This window comes from Globicephala melas, chromosome 11, assembly GCF_963455315.2.
Source record: "Globicephala melas chromosome 11, mGloMel1.2, whole genome shotgun sequence".
NCBI lineage: Eukaryota > Metazoa > Chordata > Mammalia > Artiodactyla > Delphinidae > Globicephala > Globicephala melas.
In genome coordinates, this window is record NC_083324.2 from 3,507,322 (window position 1) to 3,529,676 (window position 22,355).

Sequence of the window (22,355 nt, forward strand, 5' to 3'; positions counted from 1 at the left end):
CCCTGGTGGCACAGTGGTTAAGAATCCGCCTGCCAACGCAGGGGACACGGGTTCGAGTCCTGGTCCGGGAAGATCCCACATGCCGCAGAGCAACTAAGCCCGTGCACCACAACTACTGAGCCTGCACCCTAGAGCCCATGAGCCGCAACTAGTGAGCCCACGTGCCACAACTACTGAAGCCCACGTGCCTAGAGCCTGTGCTCCGCAACAAGAGAAGCCACCACAATGAGAAGCCCGCTCACTGCAACAAAGAGTAGCCCCCGCTCTCCGCAACTAGAGAAAGCCCGCGCGCAGCGACGAAGACCCAACGCAGCCAAAAATAAGTAAATAAATAAATTTATAAAAAATCAAATCAAATCAAATCAGCATGTGTCGGGCTGGGAGGCGTCCCACAATCCGATAACCCAATGGGTTTTAAGTGTTTTTAAGTTATTTTGGTGGCTTTTTGTCAAACAGAATATTTTGCCACTGTCCCTGTAATGGTTGGAGGCAAGTGATGGTGATGTAGGGGATCTGGGGTCCTGCCCCCTTTGACCTTTGCCACCAACCCTCCCCAGGTCCCCTTGAGACTCTGAGGAACCCAGTTTGAAAACCCCAGGGAACCGAGGCTCAGAGAGGTATGATGGGATTGCCCAAGGTGCCCCCAGTCACGAGGGCAGGGCTGGGGCAGGACCCTGGCCCCCTGGCTCCCTTTCCTGTGCTCCTATGTCCTGGGCAGAGTTCCCCAAATCTTTGTCAAGTAGGTCTCCCTGTACAAGTTTTTCTTTTGCTACAACTCACTTATGGGTTGAACTGTGTCCCCAGAAAAGATATGTTGAAATCCTAACCCCCAGTACCTTATTCAGAAGTAGAGTCTGTGCAGATGTCATCAAGTTTAAGATGAGGACATTAGGGTGGCCTTTATCCAATGTGACCAGGGTCCTTATAAGAAGAGGGAAATTTGGGGACTTCCCTGGTGGTCCAGTGGGTAAGACTCCACACTCCCAATGCAGGGGGCCCAGTTCCATACCTGGTCAAGGAACTAGGTCCCACACGCATGCCACAACTAAAGGTCCCGCACGCTACAACTAAGAAGCCTGCATGCTGCAACTAAGACCCGGTGCAGGCTAAATAAATACATTAAAAAAAAAAAAGAAGAAGAAGAAGAAGAGGGATATTTGGCTGCAGAGGAGGGTGGCCATGTGAACTCAGAGACACATGGGAAGAAGGCCAGGTGACCCCCGAAGCAGAGATGGGAGAAATACAGCAGCAAACCAAGAAACGGCAAAGATTGATAGGAACAACCAGAAGCTAGGAAGTGGCAAGGAAGGTTTCTGCCCAGAGCCTCAGAGGGAGCACAGCCCTGCTGACACCTTGATCTCAGACTTCTGGCCTCCAGAAATGTGAAAGAAAACATTTTAGTGGTTTTTAAGCCATCCAGTTTGTGGTACTTTGTGACGGCAACCTTAGGAAACTAATATACCTCCTAAAGCATTACTCATTTAATTTTTTTCCTTCAAACAGACTCGTTTTTAAACAACACATTTTGCTAAAAAGCACACATTTTGCTGAAAAGTAAATCTCCCATCGCTGCTAGAAATGGAAGACCATGATCCTTTCCATAAATAGTAGGTGCTTTAAAAGTAAAGACAATGAAAACTGGCTAATCTAGCTGGAGGAAGTTGCCTGACGGCTCTGATCTGGGGATGTCTTTGTTGGAAAAGAAGACGAACAGTTGACAGAGGGCATTGAAGACACACAAGCCCCCAGCAGAGACGTCTCCACGTATCAGAGGGAGGAAATGAGAATTGAAGAGAGAAAACTCCCTTATTACCCGAAAATGTCTCATCCTGAGATGTGTCCAATGATTAGAATGTCAGGGGTGGCCATCCCCCACCAAGCCCATCCTCCTCTTATGTTTGAGGAAACTGAGGCCCAGAGAACTTCAGTGATTTGTCCAAGGTCACACAGTGTTGGTGGCCAAGGTTGGATTTGAACCGAACTCCTATGTGCTTTCCAGGAAATTACATGTGAGAGACTTCTTGGTCCCATCCAGCAGCCCTGGGTCATGCTCGGGTGGCCGTGGACCAAGCACAGGGACACAGAGTAGGGGCAATAAGCTGGAGGCCAAGCAAACAGACTCAGCCTGTGTGTCCTGATCCCATAGCAGTTGTAGCCAAGTGAAGGCCATGCAGAATTATTACTATACTTCAAGGCAGTTGGACCTGAGCAAAACTTGGCTCACACCGAGGGTTATAATTCACGTGATGATCACAAGATTTTTTTACTTCTTGCTTCATTAGACTGTCCGTATTGAAAATCAGGGTCAATGCAGGCAGCCGTCCTTGTCCTGTTACATATAGTCACATGCTAAACAATGGAGGTCATGGGGCCCCTCCCCAAACCAGGCATCTCTTTCCCCCTCGTCTGACCAGGTGGCCACCCTCTTCCCTCTCCCTCTGCTTCTCTCTCTTCATCTCTTAGCTTCCATTGCCTGCTATGGCCCCTGTGAAGGAGCAAGGCTTAGAACGTAGAATCTGATACACTTGAGTTCAAATCCCAGCTCCACTGTGTGGCCTTGGGTGGGTGGCTCATTATCTCTGAGCCTCAGTTTCCTCATCTGTGAAATGGGTCCCTTCCTCTGAGGTCATGTCTGTGAGCATTTGACTCAGTGCCTGGCACATGGCAGAAGCTCAATAAACACTGATTTTCTCCATCTGCCAGGCTGCAAGCTCCTGGTTTCTCTGCCAAACCTCAACTGCCATGGGAGTTTTCAACATCACCAGCCATAATACTAATTGTGCCTCTTCATGAGCGAGTCCTGTTCCTGCCTTAACCCATTTCATCTTCCCATCAACTGTGTGCAGGCCATACTGTTACTGCCCCAGACAGAGGGGCACACACCTCAGAGGACCTCTCTGGGACCCTCCCCTGCTGCACACCTTCCCCCAGAATGAGGGTTCTGCAGGGTCAAAGGGAGGTGTACATACGGAGCCGGCACGCTACAGTACCCCAGCCCCGAGTGCTCCAGTGTCAGCCCCTCCCCCATCCATCCACTTGAGGGTGGAGAGGTCCACGGTGTGCACCAGGCCCGAGGGTGGACAAGCGGGGCTCCGCGAGGGAGTGCGGGTGTGGCTGAGGTGGAATGGGAGTCCGGGTTGTCCATATAGGTGAGTGTGCCAAGCTGCTCAAGGGTGAGGGCAGAGCCAGGGGTGGCAGGAGAGGGGTGAGGGAGGCCACCAGCCATGGCCACAGGCGGAGGATGGGTTCTCCCCTGCCCCCACTTGAGGTATAGAACTCCAAGGAGACTGAGAAATTTTTATTCAAACCTGGCCCCTGGGTCGCCATGAAAATACACCTGCCAAGGTGAGAGAGCAGGATAGCTTCTAGTTAAGAGCGCAGTTGCTTGATGTGTAATTTGTCAATATCAAGACAGATACATGTGGGTCTCTTTGAAGCCTGGGGGCAGCCCCACCAGTGTGAGGAATGGCCTGGTGTCATCTCTGTTTTCTCAACTGCCGACCCATAGAGGACAATGCATTTGTCAAATTAAGGAATGTGCTGGGCCCAAGGCTTTCTATACACAAGTGGAGAAGACCAGGCTTAAAAATAGCAAATAGCGTCTAAGCACAAGCGATGATAACACCCCTGGAGACCAGGTTCAGGGCCCATGTGGCAGCCACCTCCGCCCTCACTGCCTCGGTTCCCCCCCTTGCACAAGAAGGGCATTGGCTTCTCTCCTACCCCAGGGCCTGACTAGGATCCCCCTTGGCAATCTAGACCTAGACCTGTCTCTTCCCTTCCCGTCCTCTAAAACGAGCCTCCTACCCCAGGTCAGGCATCTGAGATCTGACAGATAACCTCCTATATCTCCCTTTCCCACCGTCCTCCACATGGGCTTCTCACTTGCTCATGCCAGCTGGCTTTGCCAACTTGGCAAAAAGAATCAGAATGATGAAATCATAAGGACTCACCTTGTACAAGCCCTGACCTTCCCAGTAGCCCTGGAAGGGGCTCTAGTGCCATCCTCATTTTACAGATGGACAAACTGAGGTTCAGTTAGGGACTGGTCCCTTGCCTAAGGTCACAGCTGGTAAGGGGCAGAGCCTAGAACCAAACACACGTCTCTCTGACCCCTAGAGCCCACACATCTGCCCTACAGCCAGAAATCACAGAGAAGAGGGGCCTTCTCGGCACTGCTGTGTGTCCTGGGACAAATCACTTGTCCTTTCTGAGCCTCCATTTCCCCGGAGAAGTGGCCACGGAGGGCGCCTGGGGTCACCTAGAGCTGATGGATTCTGGGATTCCAGGAGTGGAGCTGGGGCGGCTGGCATGCCAGGGGCCCACCCTGTCTGGCTCAGATGACCAGTCCTGAGGGCCCAATCGAGCCAGTCTTGGATCAGGCCATAAGTGGGAACAAAACAGTCAGGGAGCTTGCCTCCTCAGCTTTGTTTATTGTCTGGGAGCTGGGAATATTTTGAATTGTTGTGTTTGGGGAGGGAGGGAAAAATAACCAAATATAAGAAGGCAGCCAGCGAGAGGCCTAGGCAGGAATGCAGAGGAATTAGGCCTGCCTGGGTATGTCTGGGAGACGGTGATGCTCCCAGAGGCCCAGCACCCTCTGGATCAAGGATCCTCCACTCTGACGAGACATTCAGATTGCCTGGAGAACGTCATTAAAAAAAACCGAGATTGAGAACCAGTTCTGCTCTCGGCAGTGCCCGGCAGACGGCTGGGGACACAATTGCTGGCCCTGACCCAGAATTCCAGATTCGGGAGGGCGGGGCGTGGCCTGGGACTGGGCTTTCCTCACAGGTTCCCAGGCACTGCTGCTGGTCTGGGGGCCACACTTTGAGAGCCTCCCCTCTGTACTCTCACGATTCAAAGCGTGGTCTGGGGAGCAGGGGCATCTGAGCACATCAGAAATTCAGAACGTCAGACTCCATGCAGGACGGTGCCGTCGAATCTGCCTGTGAACCCGTGCCCAGGAGACTGTATGCACTTCACAGTTGAGGGTCCGACCTAGGTCGCCTTGGCTAGCCATTCATGCCACAGATGGGGAGACCAAGGCACTGAGAAGCAGAGGCCCTCAGGGCTACAGAGCCGTTAAAGATCGCTGGTGCTTTGATCCAGCTCTCTCCGGGGAGGGGCTTCCATGTGGGGTTGAATGCACAGCCTTGAAGATGGGGGAGGGAGGGGCTTTAACCCCAGCTACACAAACGGTTAGTTTGTGGACCTAAGTGTGTAGGAGGGGGTACCCGGCACAGGGGTGGCGAGGCATCTGTAGGCGGCTACGGTCCCATTCATTTGTTCAGCAGAGGTCTGGGGGCACCTACCAAGGGCCAGGCACTGCTCTAGGCCCTGGGACCCAGCTAACTCAGCCCTGCTGTGCGAAGCAGGCAGCCCAGATGTGGAAGCAGATATGAACAGGTGGACATAAAAGCGATCAAGGTACATTGACATGGTTCTCTGAGTCAGGGTGAAAATATAACCAGGGAGGAGACATTGGCCTAAATGAGGGGAAGGGGCCAGCCCGGGAAGGGCTGGGGGGAAAGTATTCCGGGAGGGGGAGCAGCCAGCAAAGACCCTGAGCGAAGGAGTCTGGGGTTTGAGGGAGGCCTGAAGGGCTGTGTGTGTGGCTGGAGAGGAGGAAGAGGTGAGTGACAGAGCTGCGGGGGGGGTCTCAGAGGCTGTGAGGAGTGTGGGCATGGGGCCAGCGGGCAGGGCATGGGCTGGTTCAAAGCAGGAAAAACTCAGGGGCTCTGGGGCTCTTCCATTTGATTTTTCCTGAGGTATTCATCGCATTGAGTGATGCGTTCAGATCTAACGTGTGTGGGTGTTTGCAGATGTACACACCTGAGGGGGCTTCACCAGATCAGGAGATGGCACCATTCCAACGCAGAAGGTGGTCCTTCCAGCCAGCCCCTCTGCCGCCCCAGGGGCAACCACTGCTCCTATTTCCAAGACCATAGTTTCGCGCTCCTGATTTAGAGTCCATATAAATGGCCATTTAAACGCTGGTGTGTGGTGCCTGGTGTTTCGGCGATCGCCCCTGCTTTGGGGCCTCTCAGGAGTCCATCTGTTTGTCTATTTTGCACAGCCCTCCTATGGATGTTCCGTCTTTAGGCCCTTGCGAATAGTGCTGCCATTCACATGCTTGTACAGTCCTGCGTGGGCGTCTGTTTTCATTTCTCTTCGGTCAATGCCGAGGCATAGAATTGCTGGCAGATCGTTTAAGTGGATTTTTAACCTTATGAGAAATTGCTGAACTGTTTTCTGCAGTCTCTGTGCCATTCCTGCCTCACCAGCCATGGAGGAGAGTCCTGGATCCCTCCAGCTGCCGAGTGGAGATGGGCCGGGTGGGAGGGGACACAGGGAGGAGGCCTGCAGTCACCAGAGGGAGATGAGGGTGGCCTGGCCTGGGGAGCTGAGAACCTGGACAGCTGAGCTGCGTGGTGAGTGAATACACAGGCGCACGTGTTCCCTCCCCACAGGTTTGTCTCCTGCACTGACACTGTCCCCTTCCCTGGGGCAGATTTGCTGTTCCCACCAAGGGAGAGGGGGAAGGGCACCCTGGAGGCCTGCCACCCACAGACCGCATCCAGGCAAGGGCTTCCTGGGATCCTCTGTGCTCCGGCCTTGTGCTGGGCACTGCCAGGGACCCCTGTCTACTGGGTGCTCCCAGTCGGGCTGAGATCCAGGCTGCTGGAGGGCAATGGGCAAAGCGCTTTGGGGGAAGGAACAGCATGGGGGAGGGAAAGGTGTGGGTGAAGGCCGGGAGGTAGAAAAGCCCAAGACACGCAGGCGGGAGGGTAGGCAAGCGCCTGGTTAACCAAAGGCTAGACTGTGTGCAGCGCCCTGTGTGAGCCTCCACTTACTCCTCACAGCAACATGGCATAGGGGTTGTGACCAGTCTGGTTTGACAAATGGGGAAACTGAGGCACAGGGTTACACGATTCCCTCTGGGTCCCACAGCCCCTGAGAGATGAAGCCGGGATTTGGCAGCAGATAGGAGGAGGGTGGGTGGGCGGGAAGCAGATTGCTGAGGCTAGATGTGCCAATAAGGCCTCTATGGTGCCACCGTCTGTCCGTCCACATCCAGAGATGTCGACACGGCCGTGCCCGGGAGAAAGTGACCAGGATGGGGACCACTCGGCCACTCCATCACCATCCCTTCCTCTCTTCAGGGAATGAGGTTCTGAGAGGCATGGAGGCGCCAGATGACCCTCGGCAGGGCTGGTGCCAGGGCCTCCCTGCACTGGCCGGATGGCCCAGCATGGCTGGACCCTAGCAGTATTTCAGCAACTCTTGTTGATCGCCTGATAGACGGATGAGACGGACTATTCCCTGGCAAGGGACGAAGGGTTTTGTTCAAAGCCCTGGATCGATTTTACTTTATTATTGCCAGCTGCTGAGAAAAGCATCATCGAGCAGCTTTTTCAAAATCTCATTCACTGCCTTTGAGTCCAGGGCCTTCCGTGAGCTCTCCCCGCAATCGATTTCGGTTCTTGGAATGGGAGGAGTTTAGTCCCCAAGGAATTTCAGGCCAGGATGTGGCTTCTGAAGTAAACCTCTGCCTGGGTTTCCTTGAAGGTCCCTCCTCCTGCCAACATGTTCACTTCCTTGGTGCTCACAGCCTTGTCCTGGAGCTTCAGACACCCAACTCTGGCAGGGGGACAGGGACGTGCACAAAGGACACCCGGGTCTCACACTCAGCCCTTCGCAGGGAACTGGCCGGGTGGGGGCTGGCCCCTGGGGAGCCGCATCCCCATGTGAGGGGGTGGTTGATGCCTCTCGGCTCCAAGTGACAGTAGGTAAGTGCCCTGAGGTGGCTTCATCTTGCCACCTTTTCCAGAGAAAGCAGACATTCAAGTTTGTAAAATGTCAACTCTTCCAAACTTTCATTCACGGCAATTAACTCAAAATATTTTAAAGCTCAGTGGAGGCCAAAGAAGTACATCTGGGAGCCGGACTCAGTGCAGAAGCACCAGCCCCGGCAAGTTTGAGACCTCTTGTCACAATGGCTCAGTGATGCCGGACTAGATCTCCTATTATGGGTGAGGAAACTGAGGCCCAGCGGGCATGCAGGCCCAAGTCCCAGCAGAAGGGGGCTGGAACCTGGGGGTTTCTGGCCTCCATGCTGGCTCTCCCCACCTCGCCCGGCCCTTCTCTGCCTCTTGCTGCTTCGCCTTGGGGTGGAGGTTGGAGCATTTCCTGGTGCCTTTCCTCCTCCTCCTCTCTCTCTCCCTCTCCTGCCCTCTGGGGTTGGGTTGCGGTCTGGCAACCACTAAAGGCCCCAGAATCCCTTCAGTTAAGAGTGTGGCCTCTGGAACTAGATGGCCTGCTGAGTGACCTTGGGCAAGTTACTTAATTTCTCTGTGGCTCAGTTTTTCTTTATGTAAAATGGGGGAGATTAATAGTACCAACCTCACAGGGTGGTTGCAAGGACTCGGCAGGTTAAGGTAGTTAAATGCATCGTACAGCGCCCGGCATGTAGCTAAGTGCCGTACAAGCGTTCGTTAAAATAAATGCAGCGAACATTTGCTGAGCACCTGCTGTGTGCCAGGCCCAGGTCTCCATGGAGGCACAAAGGGCAAGGTCCTGTCCCTCGTGGAGGTGATGGTCTAGAGGAAGAAGGCAGATGGTTGAAAGGGCCTCATCCGTGGTCCTGCACCGATAGTGTCTGCACTGCACCGGCCCACCTGGAGGTCAGCCGATTCAACAGGCCTTTCCAAATGGCAGCCGTGGACATGCCGCTCCCCATCACAGGTCCAGTGGCCTCCACTGCCCTTGCTCACTCCCTGTGGCCCTCAGGCCCACGTTTCCTTTGCTTAGGGCCCCCCACTCCTGCCAGCAGGCCTACGCACAGCAGATTCCTCTGCCTGGAACACGCCCCCTCTCCCTTCCCCTCAACCCTCTGGCTTAGTCACAGCCTCCTCGTGGTTCAAACCTCAACGCCAGGGTCACTTCCCTGCGCTGTGACCTGCCACTTTGCGCTGTGTGCAGTGACACACAGGGGGTCTGGGGAGTTTTTGCTTGCCATCTGCTCCTTCAGCTCACGGGGGAGCCTCACACACATCAGGAGAAGGGGACAGGTGTGGGGACTCAGTCGCTCGATCTCCAGCTTTGCTTTCCTCACCTATAAAAGGGGGGGCGGGTACTCTGAACTCAAAGGAGAGAGCTGAGTGCCCAGAGTAGATGCCACCCGGGGTGGCTGGGGTGCTAGAGGCACTGCCGGTCCCTCGGTGCTTCCTGGAGGAAGGGGCACCCGGGCCAGCAGAGAAGGGCAGGGAAGGCTCTGGAGAAAGTTGCAGGAGGGTATGTGCCAGTGTCTGGCTTGGCTGGAGCTGCCATGGGGGCAGCCTCTAGAAAGTCAAGATGGAGCCAGAGAGCAGGAGCCTCAGTGAGGAAACCAGGGAGAGATGAAGGGTCACCCCCGAAATCCTGCTCCTCGCATCCCTGTGTGCCGCTTCTGGGGCCGCTCCAAAGCGGGGGTTACACAGCGCTTTCAGGAGGTGGATACAGGCGGGGCCAGGTCTGGCAATGGGATGGCACTCTATGGGGCCTGTTTGGTATTTCTTCTTTCAACCTCTATCTAAAAGGTTCTCTGCACACAGCCTCCCAGGTGCAGAGACGGAGTGAGAGAAAGTGAGAGACCAGCACTGGGCTCAGAGAGGGGAAGGGCATGCTGGAAGTCACAGAGCACTTCCCTCAGGTCTGGCCAGGGCGTGGATGTGGAACGTGGTCTCTGAGGACCTGCTCATGCAAATAAGGACAAGAATAATGGCACTTTCCCCATTTTTAAAAATTTTTATTTATTTTTGGCTGTGTTGGGTCTTCCTTGCTGCGCGCTGGCTTTCTTTAGTTGCGACGAGCGGGGGCTACACTTCATCGCGGTGCACGGGCTTTTCACTGTGGTGGCTTCTCTTGCTGCGGAGCACCGGCTCTAGGCATGCGGGCTTTAGTAGTTGTGGCACTTGGGCTCGGTAGCTGTGGCTCGCGGGCTCCAGAGCATAGGCTCAGTAGTTGTGATGCACGGGCTCAGTTGCTCCGTGGTATGTGGGATCTTCCCGGACCAGGGCTCGAACCCATGGCCCCTGCATTGGCAGGCGGATTCTTAAGCACTGTGCCACCAGGGAAGTCCCACATTCCCCATTTTCATTTAAAAATAGACACTCACTTGGCACTTCTGTGCCGGGAGCTCTTCTGAGCTCTTTGCACTGTTAACCTTGGGTCTTCATAGAAGCCAGAGAAGATAAATTCCATTATTCATATTTCCATTTTACAGATGAGGAAACTGAGGTAAGGAAGAGAGCCTGAGTAGTCCCCCAAGGTCAGCCAGCCAGGGCAAAGCCAAGAAGCCGGGGTGGTTTCACATCACTTTCTCAGGCCACCCTCCGGCCTGGGTGAGGCGGGAGGGTGGAGTGGCTGTGCCTGGTTTTGCGGGGGGAGGGGGGGTTGGGGGGTGCATACAGAGGCTCAGAGAACCTGGATGCCGCCCAGGAAGACGCAGTGGAGTGCTTCAGACCTCACCACTCAAGGAGCCCTGGCCCCACCCCATGAGCCAGGTGGGTGGCGAGTGGTGAGCTTGGTGGCTCGTGTTGGGAGGGAGCGAGTAGGCGTCGTGGGCTCTCTCGTTCCTAATCGGAAGACAGGAGGGGGCTGAGGACCCGCTGCACTCACTCCTTGGCTCCAGGGTTTGGAGTAAACGGTTTCCTCGGAAAGAGCGCTCTTAAGGGGGTAGGCAGGGGACCGAGTGCTCGCCCGCCGCATGAGGGTGTGTGCACGCGCGCTCGGCGAGCCCGGGCTCTTTGTGTCCGAGCCCGAGCGCGCGTGCGTGTGCGGTGTGTGTGCGTGCGTGTGTGTGCGTGTGTGTGTGTGTATGTGTGTGTCCGCGTGTGGGGCGGGGCTGGCGCCCGGCCCCGCCCCCGCCCCGCCCCCGCCCCGGCCAAGCTGGTATTTTTCCACCCAGCAGGATGGGTGATGCTGAGAGCTGCCTGCTCAGACAACAGACACGCGAGGTCAGGAAGAAGCCGCTTATAAATTACCGCTTCCTCCGCGCCGCCGCCAGCGCCGAGCTTCGGGTCCTGGCTGCAGCACCGCTCGCTGGCCGGCGCCGAGTCCCGAGGACCACGAGCTCAGAGGCCGAGCCCAGCCTACAGGGAGCGCCGAGCGCGGACCCCGCGGGCCAGAGATCGAGCCGGCTGGCAGCCCTCGGTGAGCGGAACCGAGCGCAGACGAGTGCAGCGACGCGGCCGCCCCAGGTACAGAGGGAGAGGGAGCCGGGCGCGCGGAGCCCCCTCCCCATCCCCGCGCCCCAGCTAGCCCCGACCTCCTCCCCGCCCAGGGACCCCGTTCCGGCGCCCCTTTCACCACCCAGGGAGGGACGGAGGGTCGCCCGCTCAGTCCCCCTGCGGGGCTGTTATTGTTTCCCGGGCGAAGAGGCTCGGGCTTCTCGTGCAGGAGCCAGGTGTGTGTGTTTGTGTGTGTCTCTTTTGGTGTCTCGATCTCACTGGGGGTCTACATGTATCTCCGTGTGTGTCTGTGTGTTTCTGAGGGTGGCTGTTTCTCCATGTTCCCAGCAGCATGCACTTGTGTGTCCCAATGTGTGCCTGCTGTTCTGTGACCTGAGCTGTACATGTGTGTGTTCTAGTGTGTGTCTGTGATACCTGTGTGGCTGTGTCTTCAGATGTTTGCTCTTGTGTGTCCTGGAGTGTGTCTGTGTGAACCTGTGTGTGTGTGACTGTATCTCCGAGTACGTGGCTGTGCACGTGTGTGTCCCAGAGTGTGGCTCTGTCTCTGGGTCCCTGGTTTCGGACACTCATGTGCTCTCGACTGTACCCGAGGGAGTGTCCCCGGTGCCTAGAGGGCCACACAGCCAGAGCTGGTTCTCCAGGGCAGGCGCTGAGTGGGTAGAGGTGACAGGGCGGCATGGCTCCAAGGGTGCTGCCTGTGTGCAGCGTGCAGGTGGCAGTGCCAACGTCCAGCAGCCTTCAGTGGCAGGATCCAGGCCCCGAGGGACAGCTGGGAGCCAAGTGGACAGCGGGCAGGGAGAGCAGGACACATCCATCTCTAGACCTTTCCCTTCCTTCTGGGGGTTCCTCTTTTGAGCTGGAGGTTCTGGTCCCCCTCCCACTAGGAAAGCCAGAGAGAGGATCTCAGAGATTTCATCCTCCAGCCGCTGAGGTTTCGTCCTGGACCGGAGGGGGACCTCTGGGCTACCCTCCCTGGCACTCAGAGGGAGGTGTGTGCTGGGCAGGGCCACCGGCCTGGCTATTTTGGTCACTGCCCAGCCTCTGCCAGATCCTGGCCTCCCCCAAGACCAGCCCCAAAAGCTTGGGAGGCAGCCTGGACCCCCATTTCCTGCCTGGAGAAATAAATCAGCTCAGTAACCCCCCGGACACTTGAACAGAGGGTCTCGGGGCTGAGGTTAAGAGGCACGTGGCTCCATTTGGACTTGGGTGAATTGGCCCATGCTTTGGCACCGCTGATGTTCAAATAAATGTCATGGGGGAGATCTTTTTTAAATTTCTTTTTAATTTTTTCTTGGCTGGAAAGGAGGGGATCTCATCCAGAGTCTCCCAGCCAGAAGGAGTTTATTTTTATGGGAAAGAGCGGGTGAGCGCTTAGCAACCGCCTGCCTCCCTCTCGACCAGGGAGTCATCCGGGGAGTGTGGGGTGGGCACAAGGGAGGTGAGGTGTGGGGGCGGAGTGGGGGGAGGAATTTCATCAGGATGGTTTTGGGGGCGTTTGGACGGGGCCCGAGGGCACTGGCTGAGAACCCATCATAGCGTAGGAGTGGGGGACTGGCTAGAGGTCTTGGGCCTGGCTCAGCCCCCTGTTGACCTTGGGCAAACTTTTTTTGTCCTCTGTTTCCTCATCTGTAAAATGGGTGGAGTAAAGTGGTTATGGGGTAAGCTGAGAACGAAAGGCAGGAGCTCTTCCCCAGGGAGCTGAGTCCAAGTACTGTGCCTCTGTCTTAGTCAGCAGGCGACCTTGGGTGATTCCCTCAGCCACTTTGAACCTCAGCTTCGCTGTCTGGGCAGCAAGGACGCCAAAGCCGGCCTCACTGCGTCCTTGAGGGGATTGAGGGAGATGAGGCTGAATAAGCCTGTGGTAAGCTGTAAAGCCGGGCTCGGCTTCGGAGCTGCCGATTAGAGGGTGTCACGAGGTCCTAGGTCACTGTGGTACGTGGCAAGGGCCAAGGCTCACTCTCGAGCTCTTGTCCTTCGGGGATGTCCTTGTACTGACCTGTGGCACAGCCACAGTCACCTCCCCTGCCCCTTCCCTCCCAGCTCATCCTGTGGACATGCGGTCCCATCCGCTTTGTGGAGTCGGGAGGCCCTGGCGAGCGGGTAGTGCCCCTTTTACAGATGGGCAAACTGAGAGCCGCCCAGAGGACTTTGCCTTTATTGCACAGCAGCAGGATTGGGCTTCAAAGGCTTTCCCTGGGCCAGCCGCGAGTTTGGGCTCTGTGGGGCTTTAGTCACTGATGTCCTGGGGAGTTGAAATTGGACCAGAACCTGGGGAGAACAAGGGACAAAGGCTCCAGGTCTTCAGGGTTGGAGGGTGAGGGCGTGGGCCCCATTGGCACCTGGATTCTACCCCTGGTTACTCATTCTCCCTTCTCTGTGCCTCTCAGGGAGCCCTGCCACTCTTCCTACTCAAGTGTCAGCCCCCCACGAGGCAGTGTGGGCTCTGGGGATGGTGTTTTCTATCACCTATCAGCCTATCAGCTTGTCAAAGGATTTGGGAGCTTGTGAGACTTCATCTGGAAGTCTTTCCAAAGGTCCCGAAATGATAAGACACTTGTGAGTCATTCAACACATTCCTGTGTATAGGAAAGAGGTGAAAAATAAATTACAAGGAACACCTGGGATGCAGCCTGGTCACAGCTGGAAGGGGTCTGGGTGGGAATTCGGGCTGGCCTTGGAACCCCAGGGCCACCCGCCAGGTGTGGGCTGACCACCGCCCCCCACTCCCCGAACTTCTGCCGAAGGTCGTAAGTGAGGGTCGGATTCTTCGGGGCTACATCTCCGAAGAATGCAATCCCATGCTGCAATCCTGTCTCCAATCTCCATGTTGGCTAACTTATCTTGGCCAAAGTGTTTGTTTGAATTTACGGGTTCTGGGGAGGAGCCCTGGGTGTGGAAATGCCCAGGGTGGCCTTCAAGTGTGAATGGGAGCTCTTTTATAACATGCCTTGTTTCTTTGCTGTTGTCAGTTCTGGCCAGGCACTGGATTTGGGGTAGAATATTGGCTTTCGAGGATCTCATAGCCCAGAGGGAGACGGGCAGCACGGCAGCCGCTGTGACCACGCTGTGCGTGGGTGCCGGTGCTAAGCGTGCCTAGATGGCAGGGTCGCAGGCAGAAGGCATTTCCGCTTCTTAGAGGAGGTGATGCTGGAGCTGGCAGCTTCTGTGGGCAGAGGAGCAGGGTGGGCTGGCATTCCGGGATGGGGGCATAACAGGTACAAAGGGACAGGGCATGAAACAGCCAAGCGTGTTTGTAGAACAAGCCTCGCAGGGACCCAGCTGGAGAGAGGAATAAGCCAGGTGTGGCGGGCCTTGAGCGCTGGGTAAATGGGGTTAGGCTTTATTCTGAAGGCAGCAGAGATAGAAATAGCATCAGGCTGGGTTTGGGGACAGCAGTGTCGAAGCCAGTTAAACCCGGGAGTCCGGGAGACCCTCATGGTGAGTGAGGAATTAGGCTGAGGTCCAGGACCGAAGGTGGCCGGGCCACTGCTAGTCAGGGCACAAAGCATTTTCCATGCCAGCGAATCTTGCCCTGAGCTCTTTTTGTAAACATGGGGTGAAGGCCCGGACATGCTGTCTAACAAGTACACAGGCCATTAACTGTGCCTCTGACCTCCCCGGAGCACACAGCCCTGGGGCCTTGGGTGAATTACGTCTGTCCTGGACAAGGCTTCTTTTGGGGTTTCCCTGCCCACCTCACCTGCTCAGAGGCTCCTTTTGGAAACCTAAGCTGAGGGGCAGGGATTAGGGGTGCTGGGGAGAGGGCAGAGAGAATGGAAATTGCTCTTCTGTTTCTAAAAACCAACATAGAAACAACAAATCACCCAACACAATCAAAGGGGGAGGGGGTGTGTGGGGGAGGGGCAGGTCGCCTTAACTCTAGTCAGGCATCAGAATTACCTGAGTGACTTTGTACAGATTCAGGTTCCCAGGCCTGGACATATGGAATCTGAATCCCCAGTGGGTGGAGGCTAGGAATCTATATGTTTAAGTTTTCAACTGTGACTGTTAGAAATATGAATATGAAAATTGAGATATAATTTGCATTCAGTGAGATGCAAAGATTCTGTTACAGTTTGTTGAGTCTTGATACACCCGCGTAACCACCATCCAGATCAAGATATAGAAAATTCCCAGCTCCCCTGGAAAGTTGACTTGTGCCCTTCCCCTCCCAGAGGCAACCAGTTTCTGATTTCTATCACCATTAGTTTTGCCAAGCCTAGAACTGGATGGATTTGTATGGTATATACCCTTTTGTGTCTGGCTTCTTTCTGCTTGATGATTTTAAGATGCATTCATGCTGTTGAGTATATCAGTAGTTCAGTCCTCTTATTGCTGAGGAGTAAACCATCATATGGATGCCTCACAGTGTGTTTATCCACTCTCCTGTGGATGGACATGTGGCTTGTTTCCAGTTTGGGGTGATGATGAACGCAGCTTCTGTGAGCCTTCGTGTACAAGTCTCTTTGTGGGCGTATATTTTCATTTTTCTAGGAGTGGAAGTGCTGGGGTGTAGGGTAGATGTTTGTTAACTTTATGAGAAACTGCCAAAAGAGTCTCTTTTAATTACGAAAACAGTAGATCTCAAGCAGTACAGCACTGTACAAACCAAAGGTGATTCTTAAAGATCATTTTTTTTTTAAATGCAATCTAGTCTTCAGTCATCTGTCCATCATCTCTATCTTCCTATAATAACAATAAAAGCCTTTAAGATTATACATTTTCCTCTGCATACAGCTTTGACTGTACCCCTCAGATATCTAGATGGACATATATTCCTTTTTATTCTTTTTAGATCAGTTTTCATTTCAGTTTTGACTTCCTCTTTGACCCAGGGTTATTTAGGATCATCTGTTCAGCAAGCTAGCTGTAGTTCTGTTTTGTTGTTAACGAAAATGACATCATACTGTTCTTGGTTCTGCCACTTAACACTATTCAAACAACAGACCATTGTGGAACGGTCGCTTGTCAGAACATACAGATCTCCAGGCCATTCTGAACAGCTAGTCTGCATGTGGGAATCACTGACCGAGTCTGGCTTGTCTTACTCACCCCGAGTACTGCCACCTTAGTGAATGAAACGCTTCCACCCAAGGCTTTGAACTTACTCTGAAGGTGAGCAGAGAAGCAGCCCAAGGCAGCTCAGTATTCTGAGATGGGAAGGAACCAATACTTTTTCAGCACCACTAGGTCCTATCTCCCTTCCTGCATTTAAGCCCTGTGCCTGACTTGGGGGTTCTTATCTCCATCTTCTGGAAGAGTTCATCCAGTCTCAGAAAAGTGACTTACCGCCCCTCACACAGCTGGGACCTGGGAAGGAGAACCAGAACCCCTGCCCATCCTCGTTCCACTGCACATGATTTTTACTGAGCACCTACAAGGTGTCTGGCATAGGGCCAAAGCCAGAGGGAGGGATAAAGAGACAGAACAGCCCCTGGGCTCAGGTAGCTCACAGTCTCACAGGAGGGGAGAAGATATGTATCAGGAAGAGGTTAATGAACAATCCCAGCGGATTATGCCAAGGGCAGGCAACCCAGGCAAGGTGTCAGGGAGGGTGCGCCGTCCACTGGCTGGGAGTGTGGGGACTTTGGGGTCATGGAGTTAAGCCTCCCTGCCCACCCACTTAATGGATGAGGAGACTGAGGTCTGAATGAGGCCTAGATCAACAAGAGGGCCATTATTCACAGACTTAAGGTTCTCCCCCCGCCCCCCCCCCCACTCCGGCCCACCTGCCATTCAGTGCTGATGAAGTTACGGACAGTGTTTTTACTTCTGTCTCACACTTTCGATGACTCTCTTCACAGCTCTCCGATCCTGATTGTGTCACAGCAGTGGGAAGGGGGATGGAAGGGCTAAGCCATACTGATCCGAACGATTCCTTGGGCTTGGCTGTGCAGGAGACACCTGCAGCATCTGGAACAGGGCTTCCTGGGCAGCGGGACCACCTGCTCAGGGCGGAGTGGAGAGCCTGGCTCTGGTGGGCAGCTCTGGCCACTGTGTGGGACAGAATGGAGGCAGTTGTGAGAGGGCTGGCGAGTGTCCCTGCTGGAGGGCGGGGCAGCTGCCTTCTGGTTCCACTCACCTTGGGTCCTCACTGGACAGACACCGGCCCCCAGCTTTGCCCCCGCCCTCCTCCACTGAGCGGAGGCTGGGACCACATCTCTGTGGGGTCCCTAGTGTGGATATTCTGAGAGTTTTTTCCTTCCTACCGCTCTGCTTTGCACACGATGAGGGAATTCTACCATCCACTTTCCTGCAGAAAGTCCTTAACACAGCCAGGTTGCTGTCACCTGGTGGCGGTGGAGGGGTGTGGTTGGCCTTGGGTTTCAGCAGAGTCATGCTTCCTGGGGGAGGGGCTTCAGAAGGGGGCGGTCCTGAAGGCTCTGCCCTTTTGCCCCATGGCCATTTGGCACCTGGAGACAGTCAGCCCTGATGGCGGACTCAGGCCATGATTTTAAGAACATTCATTCTATCACCAGATGGCACCTGGTGTCTCCTCTCTGGGCGGATGCCACCACAGCTCAAGACAGCAACCTCCTCACCAGCCTCCATGCCTCCTGGGCTCTGTAGCGTCGGGGGCCAGCTCTCAGCATGTCACTCTCCTGCTCCCAAGCCTTCTGTAGCTCCCTAGTGCTTTGTGAAATCAAGTCCAAACTCCTTAGCCTGGCATTCAGCGCCCTTCATGATCTGGCTCCTGGCCAATGTTTATTGTCATCTGCCACCACTTCTCTCTGTTCCCTGTGATCTGGCTGGCTTCTGCCCTTAGTCCGAGCCTCAGGCTCTCAGCCCTGCCCAGACCTCAGCCCGAAAGGCTCTTCCTCCCTTCCCTCCTAATTCCCACTCTTCGAGGGCCAGCGTGAGGCCACCTGCTTCGTGAAGGCTTCCTGGAACCCCTTAATGGTGCGTGGCACATCGTAAGCACCCAGCAAAGATCCTCTGAGTCAAAGTGGACTTAACCTCGCCCTGCTCTGAGCCCTGTGGACCTTCTGGCTGGAACCCAGACCTGTGTGGTCTTACCTTTTTTCCAGCCACCTGACCAGAGGCATATCAGGGGAGTGACAGTTGCCCCAGCAGCCAGCCAGCACGGGGCCTGGCACACAGTAGGTGCCCAGCACAGAAATAGAGGCCGTCTGATTCCCTCTTTCCGGAAATGAGAGCCTATGATTTGAACATCTGAGTGGGTCCAAGCTTGGAAATTATATCCACCCATCACTATCTATCCTTCCAACAAATGTTTTTTCTGGACCCTGTCGTAGTCCCTGGGGATGTGGCAGGTAAACAGGATGGACCAACTCATGCTGTCAGGGAGCTGACCACAAGAGTTAAGTGAATTGTTACAGGAACACTGTGACACCAGGATTTGGATGTCCTTGGCCACTGACTTGCTGTGTGACCTGGGAAAGTCCTTTCCGTGCTCTGTCCTAACCTGTAAGGAAGCTTCATGTTTGAGGGAAATGCCTGCTGGGTGAAGGGGGGAAAGACCCTTGTTTCTCTCTGTTGGGGAGCACGTGTCACTACATGGGTGATGGTCCTGTGGGATTTGATTGTAGTCCCATTGGTTTTCAGGATGTTTTAGCCCTCGCTCTGAAAGCGGGTACCCGATTTGGGGACTGGAGTTCAGAGATGCTCTGAGCAGAGCTGTAGCAACAGGATTTTAGTGGAAAACACTTCCTTGGAGAAGAAAGTGGGGTTTCTTTTAAAAATATTTATTTATTTATTTATTTGGTTGTGCTGAGTCTTAGTTGCGGCAGGCAGGCTCCTTAGTTGCGGCACGTGGGCTCCTTAGCTGCAACAGGTGAACTCTTAGTTGTGGCGTGCACGTGGGATCTAGTTCCCTGACCAGGGATGGAACCCGTGTCCCCTGCATTGGGAGCATGGAGTCTTAAGCACTGCACTACCAGGGAAGTCCCAGAAAGTGGGGTTTTATTCCATCATTGGTAGAAGAGTATAGATCAGAATAGACCTTTAAAAAAAAAAAAAAAAAAAAGACCCAACCTGCCAGCCTCTGTTGCCGGGACTGAGCAGAATCTGTTTCTGCTTCCACTTCTCACCAATGCAAGGTGTGGGCTGTTTGCAAACGATTGCATCCCAGGCCTGAGACAACAGTACTAGTCGCTGCAAAATCGTCCGCCACGGGCAGCTCCAGGCCTCCTGTATGGTTTGTGTTGTCCACTCAGAGTTTTATAAAATCGAGACAGTGTTTTTTCAATGTGGGTTTTTTTTTTTTTTTTTTTTTTTGCATCTGCCTCTGGCCATTTGGTTTCTCTGAACGGCCCTCCGTTGCTTGGGACCCGGCTGCCTTGAGGCAGGGACATGCTGCCTGTGGATCCTGGGCAGGTGGGAGCCTTCCTGCTGTGTTCCTTCAGCAGGACTGATGGTGCAGCGTAGGGAAGAGGGATTCCTACCCCTTTCAGGGGACCCGTAGTGCTTTCAAGGGGCATTTCAGGGCTGGAGCAGGAGAAATCCAGCCACCTCTACCTGCGCACTGCTCTGTGGGGGGCTGGGGGGGTGGCCTGGCTGCAGCACGCACCTCCCAGGGCAGCCCCCTCTGCCAACCTCTGCTGGGAGTTCCGGGTGGCGCTGCAGGTGGAGAGGTGATTTGCCTCCTTGAATGTAAAGCGTTCAGCCTTCTGGAGAGCAGACCAGGCAGCCGGTCTCCGCCAAAACCCGCACATCTGAGATCTGTCATTTTTTCGGTGTATTTTGTTGCCGTGGCTGAGCCGTGAGTTAAGTCCGATGGTCCTCACCTACTCGCTAAGCCCTGTGTCCCCTCCCCTCTCCTGAGCCGTCTGGGGGGCATGTCGTTAGTTGGGAGGCCTGTCGTTAGTTGGGAGACCGGGGAAGCTGGAGAATTTTTCTTCCCTCTCTCAACATTTCATTACCTTTGACCCCTGCCTGCCATTCCCCCAGGCCTAGGGGTTGTGGGTGCATCTTGGCTCTACCCTGGGATGTTGCAAGAATGACAGTAGTAATTATAATGTATACCAGCACTCCTCAGACTTGGAAGATGTAGGCCTCACTCGCGATCTTGTTAAAATGCCCCTTCCCCGGCAGGAGGGCTAAGGTGGGGCTGAGATTCTGCATTTCTAACCAGCTCTCAGGTGCTGTGATGACGGTCTGTGCGGGTAGGGCACACACTGAGTAAAGGAGGTTAATCATGGCTTTTGCCACACTTTGTAAGCCAGGCCCTGTGCCTTATAAGCATCATCTTCCTAACCATCACAAAAGGTACCATCGTTCCCATTTTGCATGTGAAAAGCTGAGGCCCCAGAGAGAGCAGGTAACTCGCCCGAGGTCACACAGCTGGGAGGCGGCTGAGCCAGGCCAAGCTCTCTGGGCCAGTGCCACCTTGGAAAGGCTGCTGGTGGGGAAGCCCTTTTCTGCTGAATGGTGTCCATGGTCCAAAAGCCACAGGAGGCTTTTCAAGGCAGCCAAGTCGGATGTAAATCAAGGAGAGCCAGGGGCCAGCCAGGCCGCGCTGACAGCAGGGTGGCCCAAGGCAGTGTGTCAGGACCAGGCCCGCTGCGGGATTTGGTGCTGGCGTGCGGCCTGGTTGGGGGAGCAGCTGGGGGATGCTCACAGCTCCTGTACGACCGGCGTGGGGCCTGCCTGGAGCCCAGAGGCACCAAGTCACACTTACTGCCTCCCCAGTATTTAGATAACTCCCAGGATGCAGGGCTGGCTGGAAGGGTCAGCAATGGGACAGGCGGAAGCTGGGACCTGTACTTTAGTTGTTTAAAGGCTGGCCCATCCTTGGAATCACAGGGGCACTTTCCCTTAATTGGCGGTCTGCTATGGGGACTGAGGGGCTGTGGTCTGCCTGGCTGGGCCTTCATTTTTACACTAGACACCTGCCCCAAGCAACTGGGAAGAGTAGAATAGGTTTAGAGTCTGGGTCCTCAAAATGTGGTCACTGGACGAGCAGTCTCAGCATCACTGGGAGTTTGTTAGAATGCAGTATCTCTGTCCCTACCCCAGCCCTGCTGGCTCAGACCCTGGGTAGTACCCAGTCCTCTGTGTTTTAACAAACCCTCCAGGCTTAACTTTGAGAAGGGCTGATTTCTCCATCTCCAGCCAAATGCCCAGGGCTAGGGGAAGATCAATCCTAACCTTTGCAATTGGCTAGAGTGCCAGGGCTGCAGGAGGACCGCAGATGTCATTTCATCTGTGCCTCCCTTTTCTGATGGCCTGAGTGTCAGAGAGATAAAGAGACATGCATAAACTTACACCGCAAATTCAAGGCAGACTTGGGTCTGGGTTCTTAGGGTTGCAAGTGGCAATAATCAGTTCAAACATTTACTGACTCCTTTAACAGAAAAGCCCAGAGTCGTACTTCAGGTATGGCTGGATCCAGATGCTGAGAGATGTCACTGGGGCTCAGTTTCTTTCTCTCCCTTTCTGGCTCCATGTCCCTCCTCTGTTGGCCCCATTCTTCTTGGGGTGCCCCCAGCTGCACAGGGTGTTGCCCGCCCGCACCCCCAGCAAAGCCATCCCAGCCTAGAAATAGCTTTCTTTTTTCCCAATATTTTCAGCCCAAGTCCCTGTTGTCACTCTCAGTGTCCAGTCTTGGTCATGTGCCTGTCCTGGAGCCAATCATGACAGCCCTCTGATTGGCTCAGCCTGGCTCATACACCCAACCCTGGAAATAGGAGGTGGGCTCAGCCCACCCAGAACCCCATGGGCTGAGAGTGGCATGTGGGGGTCTCCAGGGGGAATAGATGCAGGCTGTCCCCAGAAAAAAGGGTCCAGGTGCCAGCACAGTAGCTAGAGATACAGGGACTTGGTGCCACTTTTATTCTCCTCTGAGTTGGACTCATGCAACTGCTAATGTCTCACCTCAGATAAAATTATACTCTCGTTCCTCTGGTTCCTTTAACATTGTGCCTGTAATTGTGCAATGAACATGCTACCTTCATTTCCCCTTTGTCCCTCTTCCCTTGGTATGGTCCTGGATAACCAGGAACACATCGCCACTTCCACCACCCACACCTGCTGCAGACATTACTAATCCACCCAGACTTCACAGAGCCGTGCCTCCACCCAGAGAATGAAGCCTCGATGGCATCCGTGTCAGCCCCTGCTATGTGATTCCAGGCTCCAGGAGAGTGGCAGCCTCAGCTG

General features: G+C 54.6%; 1 protein-coding gene across 2 annotated transcripts in view; it reads left to right on the forward strand.

The window, feature by feature from the left end:
• The window catches only part of SLC6A6 (solute carrier family 6 member 6), a 265,923-nt gene that overhangs the window by 175,014 nt on the left and 68,554 nt on the right, over positions 1-22,355 (forward strand). The window contains exon 7 of one of the 2 annotated variants that reach the window (XM_030849523.3): positions 10,955-11,243. The gene's annotated coding sequence lies outside the window, so the exon portion shown is untranslated. Of the gene's footprint in view, positions 1-10,954; positions 11,244-22,355 lie in introns of those variants that run through there. The other variant, XM_060307281.1, reaches the window with a different exon arrangement.